Raw genomic sequence first — 24,349 nt, 5'->3', positions numbered from 1 at the left:
CCTTCAACAAACCAAAGGCCAACACTTACCCTCCCTGCACAATTTAGCAGAGGCAGACATTTTGGGTATTGTTAGGACGTAGTTTATTGGGAGTTCAGTATCCCTGGCATTTTGGGAGTGATGTGAACCAAGGCATCTCCACTGTTGCAGACTTTGTTTGACAATGCCGTTTTCCATAAACCACGGGTCTGGAGCTCTGCAGGGTGGGTCCTATTACAAAACCAAGTAAGTGGTGGTCTTAATGGGAAGACTACAAAACCAGCCCTTGAGAAGTAAATATGCAGGATGCATTGAGACAAGGGGCACAGCAGTGCTTACTTAAGTCACTGAATATCTCAGGGTGGAATATGCCAGAAAACATGGGGTAAGAAAGTTAGGGAAGGTAAGAAGTGTGAGTGTGTCCTATAGGTAAGTCATGGCAGGGAATAACTTTGTCAGTCCATGAGCAGTTTTGAGACTATTCTGTGATAATTGGTGCAAATATGGTGATTATGGGACAGTGAGTATTGTGTAGTCAAGGGGAATGTGTCCAATATTCAGGGTCTGCCACTGCTTCTTGAGCCCTGTGAAGAAGAGCCTAAGAGCCAACCAGGGTTGCCACAGGGAAACTTGCCAGTGAGAGATAGTTGCAAATTTTTAAACATATTTACCAGCAAGCATCCACAATGGAGGTTTGAGATGAGAAACTGCAAGCTAGAAATGACCTCAAGGAGGCCTTGGAAAGACATGATGCTGAAGCCCAGGAATCCGGATGTCCACAGGCAGATCCCTCTTGGTGAGAACTGTGGGATTCTCCTTTGTTTCAGAACCTCAGCATTCCCAAAGATGAATACTGATGTAGACTTAAAGGCAGCTTCTTGGGGCCCTCTCACTTGTTTGTGAGCTGAGGGTAGGTACTGCCCTAGATGGTATTTCCCAACTTCAAACTGGGTTCTAAGAAAGGATTGTTGGGGCTCAAGTCCTTCTGCTGTCCTTCAATTCTTCCTAAGAAGGTCCCCAAGGTGATAGAAAAGGGGTTGAACATGCAATTGAAGATGTTCCCATGTTGCTTACATTCAGTAAGTTGCTCTTGAGTGTGAATATTTTCGTGGTTTCAAAATGAACTGGGATGAATTTCCCACATTCTCTGCATTTATGGGGTTTCTCTGCAGTACACATACTCATGTGCTCAAATCATGTGAAATCCTTTCTACATTTCTTACATTCATAGAATTTCTCTCCACTCTCAGTTATTTCATATATTCATACCCTACAGAAGAGTTGAAGGTTTTCTCACATTTTTGAAGCTTTCACTACAGCAGGAGTCCATCTTTGAAATAAATTAGGTCAACTGAAAGCTCTATCACAATGTTCAGATTCATACAGCTTCTCACCACCATAAGCTCTTTCATCTTTCCAAAGAAACAGGCAACTGAGGGCTTTAAAGTAATGTTTATATTCAAACAGTTTCTCTCCAATATAAGTTCTTTTATGCGTCCTAAATAATTGGAACTAAAGGCTTTAAAACATTATTTATATGCTTAGACTTACTCTCCAGTAACTCCTTTCATGCCCTTGAAAGGGACTGGAAGAAATTAAGGCTTTACCGTATTGTTTACATTAAAAGGGCTTCATTCCAGTATGAGTTCTTTTATGCAATCGAAATTGACTGGAGTAACTGAAGACTTTACCACATTGTTTACTTTCATATGGTTTCTCTTCAGTGTGAGTTCTCTCATGTTCTTGAAGGGAACCTGAACAAGTAAAGTCTTTACAACATTGTTTGCATTCATATGATTTCTCTCCAGTGTGAGTTCTCTCATGTTCTTGAAGGGAACCTGAACAAGTAAAGTCTTCACAACATTGTTTACATTCATATGGTTTCTCTCCAGTGTGAGTTCTCTCATGTTCTTGAAGGAAACTTGAACAAGTAAAGGCTTTACCACATTGTTTACATTCACATGGTTTTTCTCCAGAGTGATGTCTTTCATTATATTTAAGAGATTTTGAGTAGCTGAAGGCTTCACCACACTGTTTACATTCATATGATGTCTTTCTAGTGTTAGTTTTCTCATGTTCTCAAAGGGAAACTGAACAAGTAAAGGCTTTATCACATCGTTTACATTCATATGGTTTTTCTCCAGAGTGACTTCTTTCATGATATTTAAGAGAATTTGCGCAACTGAAGGCTTTACAACATTGTTTACATTTATAAGGTTTTTCTCCAGTATGAGTCCTTTCATGCAATTGAATGTGATTGGAAGAAAGGAAGGCTTTATCACATTGTTTACATTTATAGGGTTTTTCTCCAGTGTGAGTTCTTTTATGTGATCAAAGAGAATTTGAACACCTGAAGGCTTTATCACATTGTTTACATTCATAGGGTTTCTCTCCAGTGTGAGTTCTATCAGGTACTTGCAAGTAATATAAAAAATGGAAGGCTTTACCACATTGATTACACTTATGGGGTTTCTCTCCAGTGTGACTACTTTCATGCATTCAAAACTTATTTGAACAACTGAAGGCTTTACCGCATTGTTTACATTTATAGGATTTCTCTCCAGTATAAGTCCCTTCATATCTTTGAAAATGTTTATAACACATAAAGGCTCTTCCACACTGTTTACATTTGTCGGGTTTCTGACCAGTGTGAGTTCTCTTATGAATTTGAAGTAAATTGTGATATTGAAAGGCTTCCCCACATGCTGTACATGCACAAGACTTCGCTACATGATGCATTCTTATGTGTGCCTGAAATGTTGCATAATAAAGGAAGACTTTCTTGCATTTCTTACACACATAGGATTTCTCACTAGTGTGAGTTCTTTCATGGTTTTGAAAGCAGTTGTGATTAACTGTAGGTTTTCCCACATTCTTTACATTTATATGGCCTCTTTGTATTCCTGATACTCCTTTGGTTTCTGTCTAGCATGATTTCTCACATGCCTATTAAGGGATGAATGATGCAAGAAGACTTTCTCATACATGATGCATTCATGTGGTTTTGCTCCAGTAACAGTTTTCTTATTCATATTAAGGTTTGTCATCCAGCTTGTGGTTTTTCCAAATTGATTACCATATTTAATTTCACAGAGTCTCTCAACCACATGACCTCCGTAAAAAGTGAGTGGCACATTATTAATAGCTTTTATTAATGACTTTATATTTATGAGTAAGTATTAGAATTGTATTTTAACCATTTTTTAAAAGTTTAGATTATTTGCCATCTCTGAATTGTTTGCAAATTAATATACATGATGATCTAGAAAAGAACTTAATTACAGCTATTATTGATATGGCCATATTTGCAGACATGGTTGCTATTTTTTTTTGAGACAGGGTCTCACTCTGTCATCCAGGCCAGAGTACAGTGGTACAATCATAGATCACTACAGCCTCAACCTCCTGAGCTTAAGCAATTATCCTGCCTCAGCCTCCCAAGTAGCTGGGACTACAGGTGCAAACCACCACATCTGTTTTTTTTTTTTAATTTTTCTTTTGTAGAGACTGAGTCTTGCTATGTTGACCAGGCTGGTTTCAAACTCCTGCCCTCAAGCAATCCTCCCATCTCAGCCTCCCCAAATGCTGGGATTACAGGTGTGAACCACCATGCCCAGCTGTGACATGGTTTCTTAATGTTTCAAAGTGATTTATTTTTCACACCCTGAACGTGTATGGCATTTTGAAGAAAACATTTTTGGTAAAAATTTTCTGGTAATGAATATATTTGAACCTTTGCTTATTGTTTTGCTTGCTTATTTTTGAAACTCTCTCATGGATCACTAATTATTTTAGTGAATGCAACTCACCTTAGTTTTCTTCCCTTGTTTTTATAGTTATCTTCAATGTCCTGGTCTTTCCTCTTTTCCCCTAAAATGTAGACCCAGAAACACCTTTATGAAGTATTAGGAATTACAAAAAATTATACCACTCTAGGTTCATAATTAACTGTGTCTCTGTCTGGTTTAATCACCAAAGAACTCCCTTTCCACATCTCAAATCTTGGAACACATCTGTGGAGCAAGGAACACTTGTTCACTACATAATTAAGTAGAGAAAAATGTTGTTCTTCTTACCTATACAAGCCAGGTTCTGGAGGATTTCCCGCATCACATCTCTGTAGAGTTTTTTCTGCGAAGAGTCTAGCAACACCCACTCCTCCAGGGTAAACTTCACAGCCACATCCTCAAAGGATACCGAGTCTTAAAACATACCACATATGTGCACAGCAGGATGGTTAGAAGGACAGTTCTGAGTATCCATACTCATTTCCTAGGTTCACATACAAATCTGAGGTCTCCAAACATTTAGTGTATGACTTGGTTGTTAGAATTCTGACTGTCCGTCCACACTCACTTCTTCATAAATTCCAAACTATCATGTTGATCACATCAAAATTACTGATATCTTTTCACTGTGATAACTTGAAACCTTATTCTTTTCTAAAGGTAGATTAGGACCATTTTGAAGAAATGAAACAAACGAAACAAATTGGAAGACCATCAACTCCTTGTGAGATAAACTCTTTTATTTTCTATCTTATCACACATGATATAACTCAGCATTTCATATAACACGGGGTCAAATATGGATGACTTTTTTTTTTGAGATGGAGTCTCGCTCTGTCTCCCAGGCTGGAGTGCAGTGGCATGATATTGGCTCACTGCAACCTCCACCTCCCAGATTCAAGTGATTCTCACACCTCAGCCTCACCAGTAGCTAGGATTACAGGCACACACCACCACACCCAGCTAAATTTTGTATTTTTAGTAGAGACTGGGTTTCACCATGTTGGCCAGGCTGATCTCGAACTCCTGACCTCAAATGATTTGCCCGCCTAGGCCTCCTGAGGTGCTGGGATTATAAGTGTGAGCCACCATGCACGCCCTGTCTGGATGACATTTTTTATAAATAAATACACCTTTAAGAACTGTAAGCTTGCTCTTCTATATCCATCAATAAACATGACAGGCCAAGAAGTTTGTGGGAAGCCAAATTGTAACAAGGAGCCACTGTCCACATAGTTTTGAAGGGCTTCTTACAAATACTCAAATCTACCTGGCTGAGTGAAAATATTCTTTGCAGAAGTATTTATTTGATTTTTTGTGTAATATTTATCATAATGTCAGTTTTTCCTTTTTCTCTGTATCCCATTTGATGGGCCCGGGAAGTTACTGACAAGTTGGACCTTAGTCATGAGGAAAAACATATGGCAATTTAGACCTTCACAAAATCCCTATATTCATGAAATGGTTCATTGCTCATACACTTGAGATCTCAAGGAAAGCAGAGGAGGCTCCCAAGCAGTTGCAAAATGGCTTAAGAGAGCAAGAAAAGGAGCCTTTCTGGGGATTTTTATTGAGCTTTTGGAGTGAAATAGTGTGGGAGTTCAAGCACAGAGGCAACGGATGATGTGACTGGATTTCTTGCCAGCAACAAATGAGGGTAACTCAGGCTTTATTCCTACTCAAGTAGATGTGGAGTACATGGTGAAAAAAAGGAATGAGATTTTAAAGCTGCTATTCATTAAACATCCACAAAATGAAGTCACAGACTTTTAACTCTGGTCAGAAAAGTAAGGAACCCAGAAGCTGTCCTTCACATTCAGGAAATAAAAGACAAACATAAAATCAATCATTCTTCTTACATTTATTAAAGAATTAAGGGACCAAGGACAAAGTTTTGTCTCCAAATTTTTTAGATAGGTAAAGCACCCATTTTGTAATATTCCTACGATATAATGTTCTTCCTGAGAAGGCCTGTCCTCAAGTGAATCTATTTCAACAAAGCCTAACCTACTAGATATTTTCCAAAGCTTTACATGACCTGGTTGGGGAGACTGACAAGCATGTGTGAAGGTGAGCAGCAGTTTTTTTGTCTTTCTGACAAAAAAAAATGGTGTTTTTTCCAACAGCACTTTCTCCAACTCTGATACCAACTAGATGTCTTAAAATTTAATTTAATTTAATTATAATACTAAGTACCCAGCATTAGCATCAGACTCTGCAGGTTAAAGGCTCAGTTCCACAAGATTTCCCCATGTCAGATGCCAGCCAGAAAATAGGGTGCCCATGCTACTCACTTCTGCCAATTACAAATCTGGAGGTTTCCTGCAATAGCTCTTATTTCAGCAATTCACTAGAACATCTCTCAGAACTAAAGACAGTGCTTTATTTTGTATCACCAGTTGATTACAAAGCATACTACTCAGGAACATCAAGATGGGAGAGGTGCCTTTGTCAAGTATGGGGAGAAGGTGGAATGACTCCATGTATTCCCTGGATATGCCACCCTTTTAGTACCTCCATGTGTTTACCAACCTCAGAGCCCCAAAATGGGCTTTTATGGAGGCTTCATTTCATAGACATTACTGATTAAGCCATTGGACACCAGTAATTAACTGAATCTCCAGCTGCTATTTTCTCCCTTAAGGTTGTGGGCTAAGGCTGAAAATTCAAGAGTATTACTCTGGTCACCAGTCCTCATCCTAAACTTTTCTAGGATCTCCAAGAGTAGCTACTTTACAACTAAAGTGAATCCTATCACTTGTATCACACATGAAATTCCAGGGGATTTAGAAACTCTGTGCTAAAAGCCACACACAAAGACTAAATGTCTTTCTTATTACACCTCATGACATCATAGCTCAGGGGCACAGGCTCATTAAAAGACTAAGATCAAGTCACAGGACTATAACATGTTTCTTCTCAATGCACACTTTACTGGTGTGTCATTAGGATTTCTGTTTAAAAATAGTTGGATATCATGAAAGAATATTGCACTGTTTCTTCCTGCACAATTTAGACTTTATTAAAGAAGTGTCTAGGAAACCCCAAAGATGAGAGGAGAGAGAAAAGCAAGGAAAGAAAGCAAGGAAAGAAAGTTTATCCCAGCACTTTGGGAGGCCGAAGCAGGCGGATCACGAGGTCAGGATATCAAGACCATCCTGGCTAACACGGTGAAACCCTGTCTCTACTAAAAATACAAAAAATTAGCCACACATGGTGGCACACACCTGTAGTCCCAGCTACTCCGGAGGCTGAGGTAGGAGAATGGTGTGAACCCGGGAGGCGGAGCTTGCAGTGAGCCGAGATGGCGCCACTGCACTCCAGCCTGGGCGACAGAGCGAGATTCCGTCTCAAAAAATAAAAAATAAAAAAAAAAGAAAGTTTATCCTCTGACATCTACAGCTACTGAAAATAGTAAACAGCCTAACCCCAGGAGGATAAACCTAAAATGATACAGCGAAGTCCTGTTTATCTCAGTTTCTTTTTCCCAGCATATTGTGCCCAGTTTTCCACAAAAACATCACAAGAAATACTAAAAAAATAAAATAAAAATTAAACACAGAAGAGGGCAAACGCCAGAACCATATTAAGATATAGAAGACAGGTTGAAATTATCAGATCAGAAATTTAAACCTAGTATAATTAACATGCTAAGGGTTCTCATAGAAAGAGTGAACAATACGAAAGAACATAAAGGTAGCTGAAGTAGAGAGATAAAAGTTATAAAAAGGAATCAAAGGACATTCAAGACCATAAAATACACTGCAACAAAGAAGAGGAATGCCCTAAGGGCATTACCAATCATTGGAAATGTCCAAAGAAAGAGTCAGTGATCTTGAAGAACTGTCAGTATAACCTTCCAAAACTGACATGGCAACAAAATAAAAGAACAAAATGACAAAACAGAATATCCAAGAACTCTTACAAAAGTATAGACAGTGTAACAAATACAATAGTAATAACTACAGAAGAAAGAGAAACAGTAGAAATAATTGAAGCAATAATGACTGAGAATTTCTCAAAATTAATGATAGACACCAAAGCACATATCAAAGAATCTCATAAAATGACAAGCAACATAACTGGCTCAAAATTCGCACCTTGGCATATCACATTCAAAGTGGGAAAAAAAATCAAAGAAAGACTAAGAAACAACCTTAAAAGAAGTTATGGGGGAGGGGACCAACACCTCAGTATAATGTGTATAAGAATTATATCAAGTCACACACAGTGGCTCATGACTGTAATCCCAGCACTTTGGGAGGCCAATGTGGTAGGACTGCTTGAGCCTAGGAGTTCAAGACAAACTAGGGCAACATAGTGAAACCCCATCCCTACAAAAAATTTTAAAAAATAGGCAGGCATGGTGGCATGTGTCTGTAGTCTCAGCTACTCAGGAAGCTGAGGTGGGAGGATGGCTTGAGCCTGGGAGGTTGAGGCTGAATTGAGCCATGACTGCACCACTGTACTCCAGCCTGGGTGACAGAGCAAGACCCAGTTTGGAAAAAAAAAAAAAAAAGAGGCTTACGTAAGACTCTTTTCAGAAACTATGCGAGCAATAAGGCATTAGAGTGAAATATTTAAAAAATTATAAGAAAGAAAAACCGAGGAATTCCGTATGAGGTTAAAAATACCCTTAAAAACCAAAGAATAAAGGTTTTCTAAGACAAAAAATAATAATAATTTGGCACCTGTGCACTTGCCTTGTGTACTTTTTTGTTCTTAGAAAAAAGAAAAATGATTTTTAAAAAAATAGAGCATTAGAGAAGAAACACATGAAGGTAAAATAGAATTTGTTTTTCATATTCTTCATCTGACAGATGAGAGCTCATTCAAAATATTGGCACCAGCAATGTATTTGGTGATTACAGCTTATGGATAAAAGATATGTATAACAGCAATGTTGCAATGTTACAAAGGAAGGGAGAAAGTAATTAGGAATACTTTTTTTTTTTTGTGATGGAGTCTTTCTCTGTCATCAAGCTGGAGTGCAGTGGTGTGATCTCGGCTCACTGCAACCTCCACCTCCGGGGTTCAAGCAATTCTCCTGCCTCAGCCTCCCCAGTAGCTGGGACTACAAGCACGTGCCACCACACCCAGCTAATTTTTGTATTTTTAGTAGAGACGAGGTTTAACCATGTTGGCCAGGATGGTCTCGATCTCTTGCCCTCTTGATCCACCCGCCTCAGCCTCCTAAAGTGCTGGGATTACAGGCGTGAGCCACCGCTCCAGGCCTGGGAATACTTTTTCATGAGGTACTTGCACTACCGGTGAATTAGCATAGTGTTACTCAAAAAAAAAGGATTTCGGTTTGTCGTAAATATATACTGCAAACTCAAAGACATTCACTAAAACTTGAAAAAAAAAACAACAAAATATAATAGACTAAGAGGAGAGAAAATGGTATCAAGTAAAACACTTAATAAAAGCAAAGAAGGTAGAAAAAGTAGAAGATGGGAAAGAAAGAAAAACAGCAAACAGAAAAAGTTTTAAAAAAAGGTTAAAGTACACAAGTTTACTGTACAAAAGTCAACTACTTTCCTATATACTCACACAAATATAATCAACGAATCCTTAATAAAGAACGAAAGGCAATTCAATAATGGCAAGTCTTTTCAACAGCTAGTGCTGAAAATAGTATAAAACCACATAAAAAAGTAGCCAACACATAGTGCTTACACATTTCACAAAAACTTAACTCAAAATAGATCATAGACGTAATGGTAAAATACAAAACTATAAAACTTCCAGAAGATAATATAGGAGGAAATCTATGTGACCTTGGGTTTGATGATGAATTTTTAGATAATTGTTAAGTTTCATGTCATTTTTTAAAAATGTTCTTGCTCCGTGAAAGATAGTGATAAGAGCCACAGACTTGGAGAAATTCTTTGCAGACCACTAATCTGATAAACACCTGGCATCCAAAATACCAAAATAACTATTAAAACTTAGCAACAAGAAGACAAACAACCCAATTAAACACGGGCAAATGATCAGAACAAGATCTAGTGCACTGGCTCATGCCTATAATCCCAGTGTTTTGTCAGTCTAAGGCAGGAAGATCACTTGAGGCCAGCCTTGGCAACATAGCAAGATACTGTCTTTACAGAAAATAATAAACAAATTAGCCGGGTGTGGTGGTGCATGTCTGTAGTCCTAGCTACTCAGGAGACTGCGGTGGGAGGATCGCTTGAGCCCAGGTCATCAAGTCTGCAGTGAGTTATGATTACACCACTGAACTCCAGCTTGGGCAACAGAGTGAGATCCTATGTCTAAAAACAAAAAGATTCAGAAGGCAAATGAAAAAATAATGGTCAATATCACATGCCATAAGATTGGAGAGTTGCAAATAAAACTGAACATCACTACGCACTTATAGAAAAGCTAAATTTTCCACCGGGCATGGTGGCTCATGCCTGTAATCCCAGCACTTTGGGAGGCTGAGGTGGGTGGATCACGAGGTCAGGAGATGGAGATGATCCTGGCTAACACGGTAAAACCCTGTCTGTACTAAAAATACAAAAAATTAGCTGGGCATGGTGGCGGGCGCCTGTAGTCCCAGCTACTCAACAGACTGAGGCAGGAGAATGGTGTGAACCCGGGAGATGGAGCTTGCAGTGAGCCGAGATCGTGCCAGTGCACTCCAACCCGGGCGACAGAGCGAGACTCTGTCTAAAAAAAAAAAAAAAAAAAAAAAAAAGAAATGCTAAATTTTCCAAACACAGAGAACACCAAATGAGGATGAAAATGCAAAACAATAGCAATCCTCATTCTCTGATGGTAGAAATGGAAAATTGTACATCTACTTTGGCCAGTGCTAAGGTAACTGCCTGATGTTGAGTCAGTTGTGCCCACTCTTGGATCTGGTCCCTTATCATGTCCCTCCCAATATAAGGATAAAATGCAGCAACTCTCATATGAGAGCTCCATGATGTACAAATATGGTGATGTCATCTGCAAAGTCTACAACTCCCCACTGTTGTTCACTTGGTAGCAAGGGGTCTAGGAGAGGGAAGACCTCCCTGAGCACTGTGGCATCTGGCAAAGGACTGAGAAAGGAAGTCATCGCCTCCTGCAGGGAAACCATGCTGGAGGCCAACACTGGACTTCATTATAATGTCAAAAGGAGACCTTGTGCAGGGTGCTGTTTCCAAAGCATAATGAGCAATTGAGTAGAGTCACATGCTCTGGTCCTAGAAGAGCTTCCACTTTTAGGAAAGCCCAGTACAAGGTGGCAACTGCAGTTCTAATGGCGTTTATTGTTGAGCTGAAGGCAGTTTCTTGCCTCAGATGCCTGTGGTAACTTCTGAACATCATGGGTAACTCTAGGAGGCATGAAGGAGGTTGCTAAGGCCTCTATAGAGGAGTCTGTGAGGTCACCGACAGGTGTGCCTGCTGTATGGCAATCAGAACAGAATCCACAGTCATTGTGCTAGGTGTGCCCATTCGAAAAGGGCCAATTTGCCAGTCACAGCATAAATAGGCTGAAATAAAATCTGTAGGGTAGGACTATGCTGCCTCCAGAACATAAATAAAAAACTCAAAGATATTGTGGGTGCCAATAGGAACAATAGCTATTTCTTCACAGGATGTCAGGCTGGGAGCAGCTCTCTGGTTATCAAGTAACTTCTAAGAATTTTAACTAGATGTCACTCTAGGCAAAGGCAAAGATTGAGTTAAGATCTTGCTTGCAGAGACTGTGTACAAAGGCAAGGCCTTTGAGGTTCCCTCAGGGCAACCAGATAGAAGCATATCATGTCCAAAGTAAAGGGAAACATCAGGTTAAACAAAGCTGGAAAGAAATTGATCAGAACAGACCTAGCCAAATCTGTGATAGCAAAGTATGTACCAATTGCTGATTATATGGATTCAGTTATTTCTATTATGTTAAGTAGTAGGTATAGGGCTTAATGGGTGCAACCATATCACTGATTTTACAGTAATCCAGTAATCCACTATGAAGATCCATTTATTCTTTTCAGGTTTAGGAACAGGACAAATTGGGCTACTAAAAGGAGATGTGCTGGAGATAATCACCTCTTCACTAAATAGGTCTTGTACAATGGGTTTCAATCTTCCTTTCTTTCTCTTTCTTGCTTTCTTGCTTTCTTCCCTTCTTGCTTTCTTGCTTTCTTGAGACAGGGTCTCACTCTGTCACCCAGGCTGGAGTGCAGTGGCATGATCATGGCTTACTGCAGCCACGAACTCCCAGGCTCAAATGATACTCCCACCTCAACCTCCTGAGTAGCTGAAACAACAGGCATCTGCCACCATGCCTGGCTAATTTTTAAATTTTGTGTACAGATGAGGTCTCACTATATTGCTAAGGCTGCCAACACTGTTTAGATTGGGACCAAGGCCCAGTAAAAGTCACAGGTTCACTCTAAAATACATAGATAAATACTAGCAAAGACATCAATTCACAGCCACTTTATGGTCTCCAATCTCATACTCCTGCTCCCAAATGCCAAGGTATTATAGAACTCAGTCTTGCTAGGAATGGCACAGCAATGCCATGGAGAGCAGCAGAGCTCAAAACACAAGCTCCCCAGCAAGTAAGAATATCAGCTGAGATGTGTGTGAGACGTCGGGCAGCAGAGCAGCTTAGCAGTCCAAAGAGAAGACAGACCCACAAGGCGGTGGTCAATGACTGGGCAACATGCAGATGGCACCAATAGTTATTGGCACCTGCAGATGTGTGGGTCTCATATCGACACTGATGGCAGGTTGAGAGGGTATGAAAAAGCTTATGCCCACATGATTGAAGTCTCAGGGAGGGCAGGACAGACCTCTCAAGCAGTCGTGAAATGGCTTGAGGGAGCAAGGAAAAAGGCCAGCCTGAGTATTTATTGTGGTTACTGGGTGGGGCCAGGGCAATGAGGCAGGGGCTTGTGTGTTTTGCATCTGCTGAAATTCTCTTGAGGGAGCCCACCCCAGGTGGGTTCCCATCTCCTTGTCCAGGTGCGGTGCATATTTAAATTGTCATCCGTCAGATATCAAAAAACGTGGAGTGTGACTACTCATTAAAAGATCAAACATGGCTAAGAAAAATATGTATTCACAATTGCTTGTTCTTATGTAAAGAAGCACAGTAAGGATGCTCAATGACTTATGTAAGCTAGCCATCTGGCTGAAGCCAGAGCACCAGAGCACTGGAGTGGACCAGGAGATGCTGGTAGTGATTCTTCTTAATATAGATTTTTCCTAGCTTATGATTTTTCTTTGAGATGGAGTCTTGCTCTGTTGCCAGGCTGGAGTGCAGTGGCACAATTTAGGCTCACTACAACCTCTACCTCCTGGGTTCAAGCGATTCCCCTGCCTCAGCCTCCCAAGTAGCTGGGACTACAGGTGCATGCCACCACACCTAGCTAATTTTTGTATTTTAGTAGAGACGAGATTTCACCATGTTGGCCAGGATGGTCTCAATCACCTGACCTCGTGATCCACCTGCCTTGGCCTCCCAAAGTGCTGGGATTACAAGCATGAGCCACAGAGCCCGGCCCTAGCTTATGATTTTTTAAAAAAACTTCTACATGCATCACTTATTTTAAATAGAAAAACATTTATATAAACCACATTTTACTTTCAGTGGTCTTTATTTTTAATTAAAAATCTTAAAATGCAACTTTTCTACACAAAAACTCATTCTGGGACTTGATCTTTTAAACACTAAGGGTTATGGAATTGCAAACCATAAAATCAATAAAAAAATTTCAAATTCCTAACTCAAATTACAAGGCGTATCACAGTTTGTTCTCCTATTATACCTATTTTCAGAAACGAGTAGCATATTATTAATATAATACATTGGGGGTTGGGGATCAACCCCTTTATGTGCTAGGATTTTCAAGGATATATATTTGCTTTTAGTAGCTTTCCTCATGACAGTTAAAATAGAAGTTCAATTACCTAATGAATAGTAGAGTTTTTAAAATTTCAAAATTTTCTAAGGCCTTTTTGCACATGCAAAAGTGATATTTTAAAATGTTTGTGTTTAGCCGGGTGTAGTAGTGTAGTCCCAGCTACTCAGTGTGCTGAGGCAGGAGGATTACCTGAGCCCAGAAAGTGAGGCTGCAGTGAGTGGTGATTACTCCACTCAACTCCAGCCTGGGTGATGGAGTGAGACTCTGTCTTTAAAAAAAGAAAGAAAGAAAGAAAGAAAAATGTATGTAAGAACTTAGATTCTCTAGTCTGACATCTTAAGTTTCTCTTCCTAAAAAGAACAAAAATTCTGTTTGTTCCAGGATTTCCTTGTCGTACTAACATTTCACAGTCAACTTACATTCCTTCCTCCTTCAGTAAATTAAACATCGTACACATTCATACAAGAAAATAACATCAAGTGCTAAAGGAAACTAGAATTAGGGGTGGCAATATTTGATCAAATAAACCAAAGGGAAGAAATACAAACATTCTAATCAGTCCAGATAAGGAACCTCTTTCCCCACAGTTGAAAGGGGAAAAGCCACATTCAGAAAGTGAAATACATCCTCAAGTTTGACAGCTGTGAGCTGGTGATGAGGGCTGGGGCAGCTGCAGAGCCAGGAAAGACCTCTGGGAGCTCTTGTACCCTGGCAGCAAAGAAATGATCCCTCCCAGGTTTCAGTTCTCACAAGTAAGAGAACTCTGGATTCACCTGAGGGTTCTGCCCCAAATGGATTCTCCAGTGCAGGAACCCCACCTCCTGATGACTCCCTGTAGGCACTTCACATCTTGGGGAGACCCTGTGCTGCAGGCACTGAGTGCCTAAAGAGGGCTCTGGGCCCGGTGGAGGTAGCCGGAAGCAGGGATGGGACAGGGCGTCCAGGATCCTGGCTGCCAGCCCACTCCCCACAAAGGAGACCAAGGGTCAAGCTGTGTCACTGGTGGCCTTGAACTGTAGACTCTGGAGTTGACCATGTGGCGGCTGTGGCTGCATGGCCACATTAAGTTCCAACCAGTCCCATACCCTGGAACACCCGGCCCCACCTACTCACCATTTTCCAGTTTTGGGGGTGTCCTAGAGTCCTCTCTATGGATCTCTCAGTACCTGCAGGTCACGATGCAACAACTGATGACTCAGAGCCACCTAGGGTCCTTAGCAGCAGGGAGACACAATGACGCCAGAGGCCAGAGTGAACTGTGACCTCCACACAGCCAGAGTGAACAGTGACCTCCACACTGCGCATGCAGAGTATGACCCCGTGTGTCTTTTCAGTGGAGGTGCTGGTTGGACAGTTCGCATGACCCTGCCTCCTTGACTTTGACCGACGGTGGGCCAGGAGGGAAAGTGGTTGAACTGTCCTGACTTCTGCCAAGGATTGTCCCTGCCAAGATGTTTGCACTTAAGCAGACTACGGTCCTAGCCCTGTCCCATTTTTTTAAGTGTCCTCTTTAATAGTGTTCACTACATGCACATTATGAAACCAATTTCCAGAACTGTTTTTAATTTGTGGGGTTTTGTTGCAAAGCTGAAACTATCTCATTGAACAACTCTCCATTCACCACTGCCTTCGGGATCTTGCAACCACCATTCCACTTTCTGAGTCCATGAATTTGACTGTGGGAACCTATGTGGGTATCATAAATTGTATCTCAGAAAATCTTGGAATTCTTCCCAATTTAGAAAAGGTCATTTGCACAGTGAAGCCCATCATGGGTATGCCTTATGAACAAAGTGCCATCTGTCCAAATACAGAGTGAGTTCCCAGTTGACACATTGTCAATAACTTTGATTTTTAGAAAGCAAATATCTACGTTATAATTGAGACAAACTACAGAGGGCATCATTTTGAGTACCATCCAGTTTAGCAGGAAGGAAGATTATGGTATCATAAAATAAATATTTTGGTTTTCGTCCAGGGTTCCTGGCTCACAGCTTCTAAAATTCTTGTGAGGCTCCTAAATCCCTCTTAATTCCGTAAGTGACTAGAACAATAAGATTATATTTTGTTAAAATATTTGAACCTATTTTCCTCTGTTGAAATAGCTCCAAAACAGCTCCAGAGTGATAAAGGTGAAAAATGCATTTTTGCTATTCATAATAAATCTCTTTTAACCACACTGTTTGTGTTAATTAGGTGATTTTTGAAAAGCTCCTAGGTAATCACAGAATGCTGGACTGGTTGCCGGGGAAATCAATCATATGATTAGAGGATTGAAACTTTCAGCCCCACCCCCACCTTCAGAAAGGGGATGGCAGAAGGTTGAGTTGATCACCAATGGCCAAGGATGTACACAATCATGGCTAAAAGATGAAGTCTCCGTAAAAACTCAAGAATATGACTACAAGACCTAATAAACAGGAGCACATCCATGTGTCAGGAGGGTGGCTCACCAAGACTCCCAGGGGATAGAAGCTCCTGAACTGAGAAATCTCTCAAACCTTGCCCTATGTATCGTTTAATGGGACTGTTCACTTGTATTTTTAAAAATATTCCTTGTAATGAATGGATAAAAATACGTTTGAGAAAGATGTGACCACAGGTATAGAGAAGAATTTGAAGTCAAATATTGATATGAAAAATAAATAGGGACAAAATTGTGCATTTCAATGAAAATGAATATGCAAATGTAGATAATGCATGTTCTAAGAATATATATTTTATCAACATTTACCCTTATACAGAAAGTGATTCTAAGCTGTACAATATCCATAGAAGAAATAAAGACATTTATCAAAGAGACCCTCAAGCAGAAGAAAAAGCACCAAGTTAATATTATCCAAAGAGAAATTCTATTAATGAACAAATTAATAAACCAATGCTAATTAAATAATTCAAGAACTATAAAAGAATCAAGTTTCCCAATAGATTTAGAAAGAGCACAGAAGGATGATATGAGAACATTATCCAGATTGAGCCATGGAGAATATCACAGACAAATAGGACATACTAAAATAAAAGTAAAATTTTAAAATATTAGAGATCATTGTTTCCACTCATTAAAATATTATACCATGATCAAGCACCTGTATGCCAGGAATGCAAGTGCAACTCAGCATTACAAAATATATTAATATAATAGAATTAATAGAATTAATGAAAAGGTCATATGCGTTTATAGATGTAAAAGAGACATTGGATTTCACAGAAAATTATATTTTTAAAAATTGAGTAAATACTGAATTTCTATAAAATGGTTCTAAAAACATAAAAATAGATTTGTACAAATCAAAAGTAATGACACGGCAAGTTTGCAAAAGAAGATTCAACAGTAAGAAGAGGGCAAAAATGCTTTAAAATTTTATAAATTGAGTTTCATCCCAATATACCTACAATCTAACTCTATTCTTCAGACAGATATTTTATTGCAAAGAGAATAAACAAATACAAATATTCATAAAAACTCTGAAAAGAAAAAGAGTGATTTTTTCTCTCATTTATTATGAAGACTTGAAAATTTTAAGTGTGGTGTTGACTCATGGGTAATCTGAGAGACCAATGGATACAAAGGTGAAAAACTATAATGAAACATATATGTAAATGTAATGTACAGTAAAAAGCAGCAGGGGTGAAAGAAGGGATGTGGGCTTCATGCTGTCTCACTGGAGACTGAAACCTACAAACATGCAGTGGAGGCTTTGCCTCTGAACAGGTTTGCCTCCTCCAGGTCTGGTGTTTCTACACGTGAAGAAAGGACATTTAACATTTGAACAAGAGCATCTTGTGCTGTGGTCTGATGGATGAGATTTCTGCTGGTTCCATACACACTGTAACCTGTTCCTGGGGCCTATGGTGTGTTCCTGGTGAGATGAGAAATCATTGCCATCAGCAAAGCTCTATCACCTCCAACAGACTGCCGTTCTCTGTTTGGAACAACCAGTCACAAGTGCCTCTGTTACTCTTTCAGTTGATGACTTGCCTGGTGCAGGACTGTCTGAAGGACTCCATCCCCTCAGAAGGAACTAGTGGTGTAGTTTTACTAATGCACCAAAATGTAGCAGTTTTATGTTGTTTGAGATAATACCTGGACTTTTTTGTTTTACATTTAAGATGGTAAAGGAGCACAGACACAAGGGTGAGGCTGGGGCGAAAGTTTAAGAAGTGAAAGAAGAAAGTTTTTTGCCAACAGAGATGGGGCCTTGAAAGGGTTGCCCACTATGAGGCCAGTTTTGGGGATTTTATGGACTGGAAAGGGGAAGAAATGTGCTTAGTTTGTGGGCTGTTTTGGAGAATGTGTGACTTAGCTTGGTCTGGGACCTTGCTTGGCCCAGGACCAATTAGGGGCTGAAGTGATGATTTATAGAGACCGGACTTACAGTTTAAAAAAAGCAAAAGGAAAGTGTCCACCAGAACTTGCTGGAGCCTACTGTGCCCATGCCTACAAAAGGAGAAGACACTTTTTGGGGGAAGCCCAATGACTATACAAAAGACAAAGGCATTTTTATGCCAGGCCTTGTTTTTTTTTGTTTGTTTGTTTTTATTTGAGTGAGTCAGATATTTTTGCAAGTTTTTATTTGAATGAGCCAGACTTTTTTTATTTGTGCACCTACAGGCATGTTTTTAGGCACAACTCCCATGCTAGTTCCCTTACTGGTGCTTGCAGCTTGATGTTTTTCCCAGGCTGCTTTTTATATTATGTGGGAATGAGGCACTGACCAGTGGGCCAGGGGCTCTTTGGGGACCCTTCCCTTGCTATCTACCTAAGGCAAGCTGACTAACTCCTTTCAGTCCCCTCTCAGGAGTGGAGACTTTAATTGCTGTTAGGGAGATTGGGCATTGATGTTTTTGGTTAATTTTGCTGGAAAGGGGTGTTGTGTGGGGAACAGCAGCTAGGGATTTTTGGGGAACTGGTTTAAGGGTTTTTGGAAGAAAGGTGCATTTATGCGTGGTTTTATTTGTATGGCTATTTGGAGCTTGGTAGCCTTTAGGTGAGAGGAAACAATCTGAACTATAGCATTGAGTATTTTTAAGCCCTAAACATTAACACAAGGCATATAAGTTTTTGGAAGAAAGGTGCGTTTGTGTGTGGTTTTATTTCTATTACTATTTGGAGCTTGATAGCCTCTAGGTAAGAGGAAACAATTTGGGTTATAGTATTGAGTATGTAAGGCCTAAACATTAACACAAGACATACAAGGAAAAGAGGTTTAGTAGAGGAGCTAACCAGGTTTATTAAGTCTTTTCATATTATTTAATTAGGCTATTTTAAAACTGGACAAAATAAAAATAAAATATATAGAAACCTTAATTCTAGTCTTTATCTGTGACACACATGCAAAAATATAAATATAATAGTATTTATTTAAATTTAGGCACTTAGCCATTCATACAAGTTAAAGGGCATTTATTATAGCAATAAAACAATGAATTAAGACTATTAAAGTTATTTAGTTTCTTTATTCAATTAAAAGATTAAACTAGAAAAAAATAGTCACATCAGACTCTCCTTGAATAAATCACTTGATGATTAATAATGATAAATAAGATAATAAACAAATAAAATAAAAAATTCTGACCAGGTGCAGTGGCACATGCTTGTAGTCCCAGCTACTCAGAAGAGTGAGGCAGGAGGATTACTTGAGCCTGGGAAGTAAAGACTGCAGTGAGCCATGATCCTGCCCATGAAGAGGCACTGCACCCTATCCTCAGAAGTACAGGGACGCTCTGTCTCCAAAAAAAATAAAAATAAAACAGTCTTATTAAGGAAGAAACATTTTGTGAATATAATCAACAGTTAACATCAGAAGCATTTCAGAAAAAAAAAAAAAAGGCTAAGACAGAAGCCTCGGGCCTCTCCCATACACACAGTGGGAGGCCTAAGCCTGGACCAGAAGAGGAAGGAGGAAGAAACAGAAAAGGACTTCAGTCTAGGAATTTGAACTGTAGTTGCCATAGGGGGCATGAGTGCAAACAGAAAAGTAGAAAAATTTCAACTTTTAGAATGAAAACTGTTAGACTAACATTCAGAAAATTTGGCAAATGTGTGTTCTATATATACACTACAATCAATCTTGAATCTTTAGTACTAATAATTGATAAAATACACAAATAGTAACAACAACAAAGAATGAATCAGCCTCTATTCAAATTAGAAATGTGCCATAAAATCAATTTAAAAGATATTTTTGAGCCCTGGGGTGTGATCATGAGTGCCCCACCAGGCTTCTAACACCCCAACAAGTTTCTCCTGCCTAGGATGAGCCAGCCCTGTGTAACACACCCCAAAACACACACAGAAGAATGGAATGTGTGAATGTGTGGCTGTCCAGGAGGAATCAGAGTGGCCGTGGCCTTGTCTAGCTTAGACCACCCTTTGCCATCTGGTGTTACATTAGGGTTCTTTCTGGCAAAATGCCTGAGCCCCAAGAAAACATCTGCATCGTTAGAAAAAAACCCTCTCTCTAGGATTTCCTGAGTCGAGGGCCTTGGACAGTTGAGAAAGAGCAGAAAAATGATCTGCCTCCTTTGAGTATCTTTGGCCATGTGAGCTGGATAGGGGGCTGTCTCTGGAATGTGGATGCCTGGTTACCAGGATTCCATACTCTGTTCAGAGCCTATTATCAAGGAAGCGAGTTTACTTCTCAGGGTTCACATTCCTGAGATTCCTCCTCACACAAGACCTCTCCAAAGCCCTCTGTGGGCTCCCAACAGTGCACACTCCCCCCACCAATGCCTTGTCCACACCTGAACATAGTCAGAGCAACACAGCCCACCCCACAGACCCTGAAAAAGGCCTGGGTGCAGCCAAGGCTCAGCCTTAAGGATACAGAGCTGGATTCCAGCTCCTCCAACTGTTTAGTTATGTGACCCTGGACAAGTCATTGTGCTTCTTAGGGCCTCCCAAGTTGGGGAAAGGAAAGTAGAATGTGTTTTCCAGGGGCTGGGGGAAAGGGGAAATGGGGAATTGTTAGTCCAGTGGGTCAGCGGGTATAGAGTTTCATTTGCAAGATGAAAGGAGCTCTGGAGATTGGCTGCACAGTAATGTGAATACACGCAATGCCACTCAACTCTATGCTTATGAATGGCTAAGATGACACATTTTTTTCTGGGGTTTCTGTTTATTCCTTGTTGGTTTAAAATGGCTAACCAGAATAAAAAATAAAAGAGCCTCTTTGTGGAGACTGGGGTCTCCCCTATTTAGAGGTTAGAACCCAGGTATCTCCTCTACCTAGCACCGTAGTGAGGTGGGCTAAGGAGTAACCCCCAAGGGACAGTTGGAGGGGCCAGGACCTTCCACTCCTTCTCTCTATTGCCAGTTTTTGGCATGTGATGAGAAATAGTGCTTTTTGGATTCTTCTCTCCTGGCCTTAAATTTTAAAATCAAGTAAACTGTGTAAGCTAGGGGAGGCTTAGATGTGCTAGCTGAAGAAGCCCATTCTAATCCTTCTCCCAGAAGGAGGGGATTATCCAATATTGTTTGAGCTAGCCAAGTTCTTTTCCTGATCTCCCCACACTACCACCAGTGTCTTGAAGTTTTGACTCCTTTCCTGGAGAAACTAAAGGCCAATGAGCCTAGAAAATTAACTGTCCTCTCCAAGTCCTTCCCTCTCCTTTTCAAGATCCCAGACTCACCTCTCCCCAGGATTCTTTCTTAATCACACTTAGCACCAACAGGGGATGCTATTTCCTTGGTTGGTAACTGGGACAAATGAGAGGAAACCATGGGGAAAAGGGAGACTTTGATGTCTCTCCTCTTTTCCTGCTGGTCTGAGGAGTGGGAAGAGTAAGATCCCTCCGTATTCACATACCTCCGTCATTTTCCCATCCCCGGATAGATATACAAGTTCTTTGATTTGTATTTTATATATATGTACACACGCACCAGGTAATGCAGAAGAGGAAAAAAATAGGATCTGTAACAATAATAAAAAATTATTTCAGGTTTAAAAATTATCTGGTTCCGGCTGGGCACGGTGGATCACTCCTATAATCCCAGCACTTTGGGAGGCTGAGGCAGGCGGATCACGAGGTCAGGAGTTGAAGACCAGCCTGGCCAACATGGTGAAACCCCGTCTGTACTAAAAATACAAAAATTAGCCGAACGTGGTGGCAGGCACCTGTAATCCCAGCTACTTGGGAGGCTGAGACAGGAGAATTGCTTGAAACCAGAAGGCGGAGGTTGCAGTGAGCTGTGATGGCACCACTGCATTCCAGCCTGACAGCCTGAACAACAAGAGCGAAACTCTGTCTCAAAAAAAAAAAAAGATCTGGTTCCCTCCAGGGCAAGCAATTGCACAAATATCCACTGAGTCTGGTCCAGGGATTAAGGGAGGGAAGATCTTAAAAGATAAAAGGGGGATTGCTACCCCAGTATCCTCATCCTCTTGGGAATCGGTGGTTTAAAAAATGCCCATGTGGGGAGGGGAGCCCCTTGAGGGAAGGAAGGTGGCCCCCTGGCCCAGAGGGGTTGGGAGGGGAGGCACTGAATGCTCTTGCAGAAATCTCGTAGGTGGTCCCACCAACCCCTGATATCTTCTTGACTCCTCCCCTCGTGGGTCTACTGAGAGGTGGCTGGCCTGGGCCAGGGGAAGATGATCCTGTGCTCTTTGGCTGCCCATTGGATTTGCTGTAGGCAGTCTTTAGCTTTACTTCATCTTTGGGTGTCAGTCATGTCTGCAAGGCTACCTCTTCGTCTCAGAAACATAAGGTGGGGCTTTTTGGCTGCTGTAAGACAAATATCGGCCCAGGTATGGGGCCACTGGGCCTGGTTCAGGGGACCGTAGTCCTCGGCACCTTAGCCCATCTGGCTTGCCAAAATGGGGGACAGTTTGGTGTCCCAGTGGAGTCTTGCCCAAAGGTGATCTCTTTGAATCATCTAAGGAGGAACTAGTACGAGGGGCATGGCCTGAGCCTGGTTTGACTGAATGGCTGAGTGCCCCAAGCCTGGTTTTTCTTCACGGCCTGGGAGTGGGGGTGACTGGCACGGCAGCTTCTCTTGTTCCTGGAGGAAACTGCAATGTGGCCTGACGTTGCTGTAATGGACTGGGGAAGGTGCTCGGTGTGTTGGGTCAGTTGGCACCAAATGTGGGTGCCTCTCAGCATCCTGTCGCAGGGCCAGGTTGGTTGACAGGAAGGAAAAGGTATAGCCTAAAGGTGGGTCTGGTTCAAGCCCTGCCTTCTCTGACTCAAAACCAGGGCTGTCTGAAGGTACGAGCAAGCTGTCGTAAGGTGGGTTTCCACTGCGTGTCTGGTTGGCCAAGCTCTTATAGGAAGTGGAGGTTATGCCCTCTCAACAAATGGACTGCAACTGGCCCAGCTCAAAGCCTGACCCCTGGGCCGACTTGAGGCTGGAGGACCATGAGCCACTGGATAGTGGATTGAAGTGAAAACATTTGCAACAGTAGAACAGAAGCTCTCTGGCTCCACACTGGGCTCTGAGCAGTAGCTGGGATGACCACTACTCTCTACAATTGAGGTTGGCTCCTTCAAGCCATCCCCACAACTCAACTTGGCACTGCAAGAATGTGGCAATGCAGCTGATGTACTGCTGCTACTGTTAGCTGGCCGATACTTGGACATGGTAGGTGCTAGGGAGCTGTCTGTGCCCAGTAAGCTGCTATCCTCATTAGTAGCTAGCCTGAGGTGTGGTGGCAGCCCCATGTGACAGCTCAGATCTGGCTTAGAAGGAGATGGAGGTTCAGCATCTGCAGATTTGCTCTCTGTTATTTCCAGGCTTCGCTTACACTTAGTTTTACTCAGCTCTCCCTAGAGGCCATTATCCATGATCTTCACAGCTGTCTGCCCATCTGAAAGCTTCTGGTTGAAGGAAGGGAGGCCTGACTACAATTATCTTCTCTTTCTTTGGTCCCCCCAAATACCTTGGTGCTGGAGAACTGCAGAGAACACAGCTAACATTGTTACAGCAGCCCTGGTGAAGGGGTTCACACCTCCCTGGAATTTACCCACAACCTGTTGGTTGGTTCTATGTACCCTATTCACCAGCACCATGTAAAATCCCTTGAGGCCAGCTACAAGGATGAAGAATAAGCCAGCCACACACATTACTGCCATTGTGACAGCCGTGCAGACCCCTGAGAGTTCCTCTGTGTGGTAGAGGAAATAACGGAGGCCAAAAGCAAACACACCCACAATGTGAGCTGCCAGGGAAAGGAGGAAGAGGAAGAAATAATGGTAGTTTCAGTGACCAATACAGTTGTACACCCAGGGAAGTGATGATCAAATTCCTCCACACGGTTGTCATGGACACTGCAGGGGAAGCATTGAGGGGGATGGTAGAAGTGGCAGGTGGCACACCATTTCATGTGTGCCTGGATGCCCTTGATCTCCACTGTTTTGTAAAAGGGAGCTGGGAAATCATCTTCCTTGTCCTTATCTTCCTCAGCTAGGGGGAAAATCCCTGGGTCCATGAAGGTGGCCATGCTGACGTTGGCCAGCACACAGAGAAGCAAAATTGCACTGTAGATGGGCACTGCAGGTGACACACAGAGGCTTAGTCCTGGACACATAAAGGCAAAGAAGAGTGTCATAGCTCCCACTAGGACCATAGTGGCTGCTGAGACCAGAACATACTTGTTGGGTTGGAATCTCTGCAGGCACATTGGAGCTCTGAAGGGAGATCTGCCCTGCCACATAGCCCAGGCCCTCACAGCAGCAGAACAGACAAGAAAATGGGATGACAGAAGAAACAGAGAGGAA

At 41.5% G+C, this 24,349-nt stretch overlaps 1 pseudogene; it reads right to left on the bottom strand.

Moving 5' to 3' along the window:
• Positions 1-1,599: 1,599 nt before the first annotated feature.
• On the bottom strand, positions 1,600-24,252 carry LOC100440120 (palmitoyltransferase ZDHHC5-like; annotated as a pseudogene).
• Positions 24,253-24,349: the final 97 nt, after the last annotated feature.

Source organism: Pongo abelii, chromosome 8, assembly GCF_028885655.2.
Source record: "Pongo abelii isolate AG06213 chromosome 8, NHGRI_mPonAbe1-v2.0_pri, whole genome shotgun sequence".
Taxonomy (NCBI): Eukaryota; Metazoa; Chordata; class Mammalia; order Primates; family Hominidae; genus Pongo; species Pongo abelii.
The sequence above is the reverse complement of the archived record's forward strand: the minus strand, read 5'-3'. Positions and strand labels throughout refer to the sequence as shown.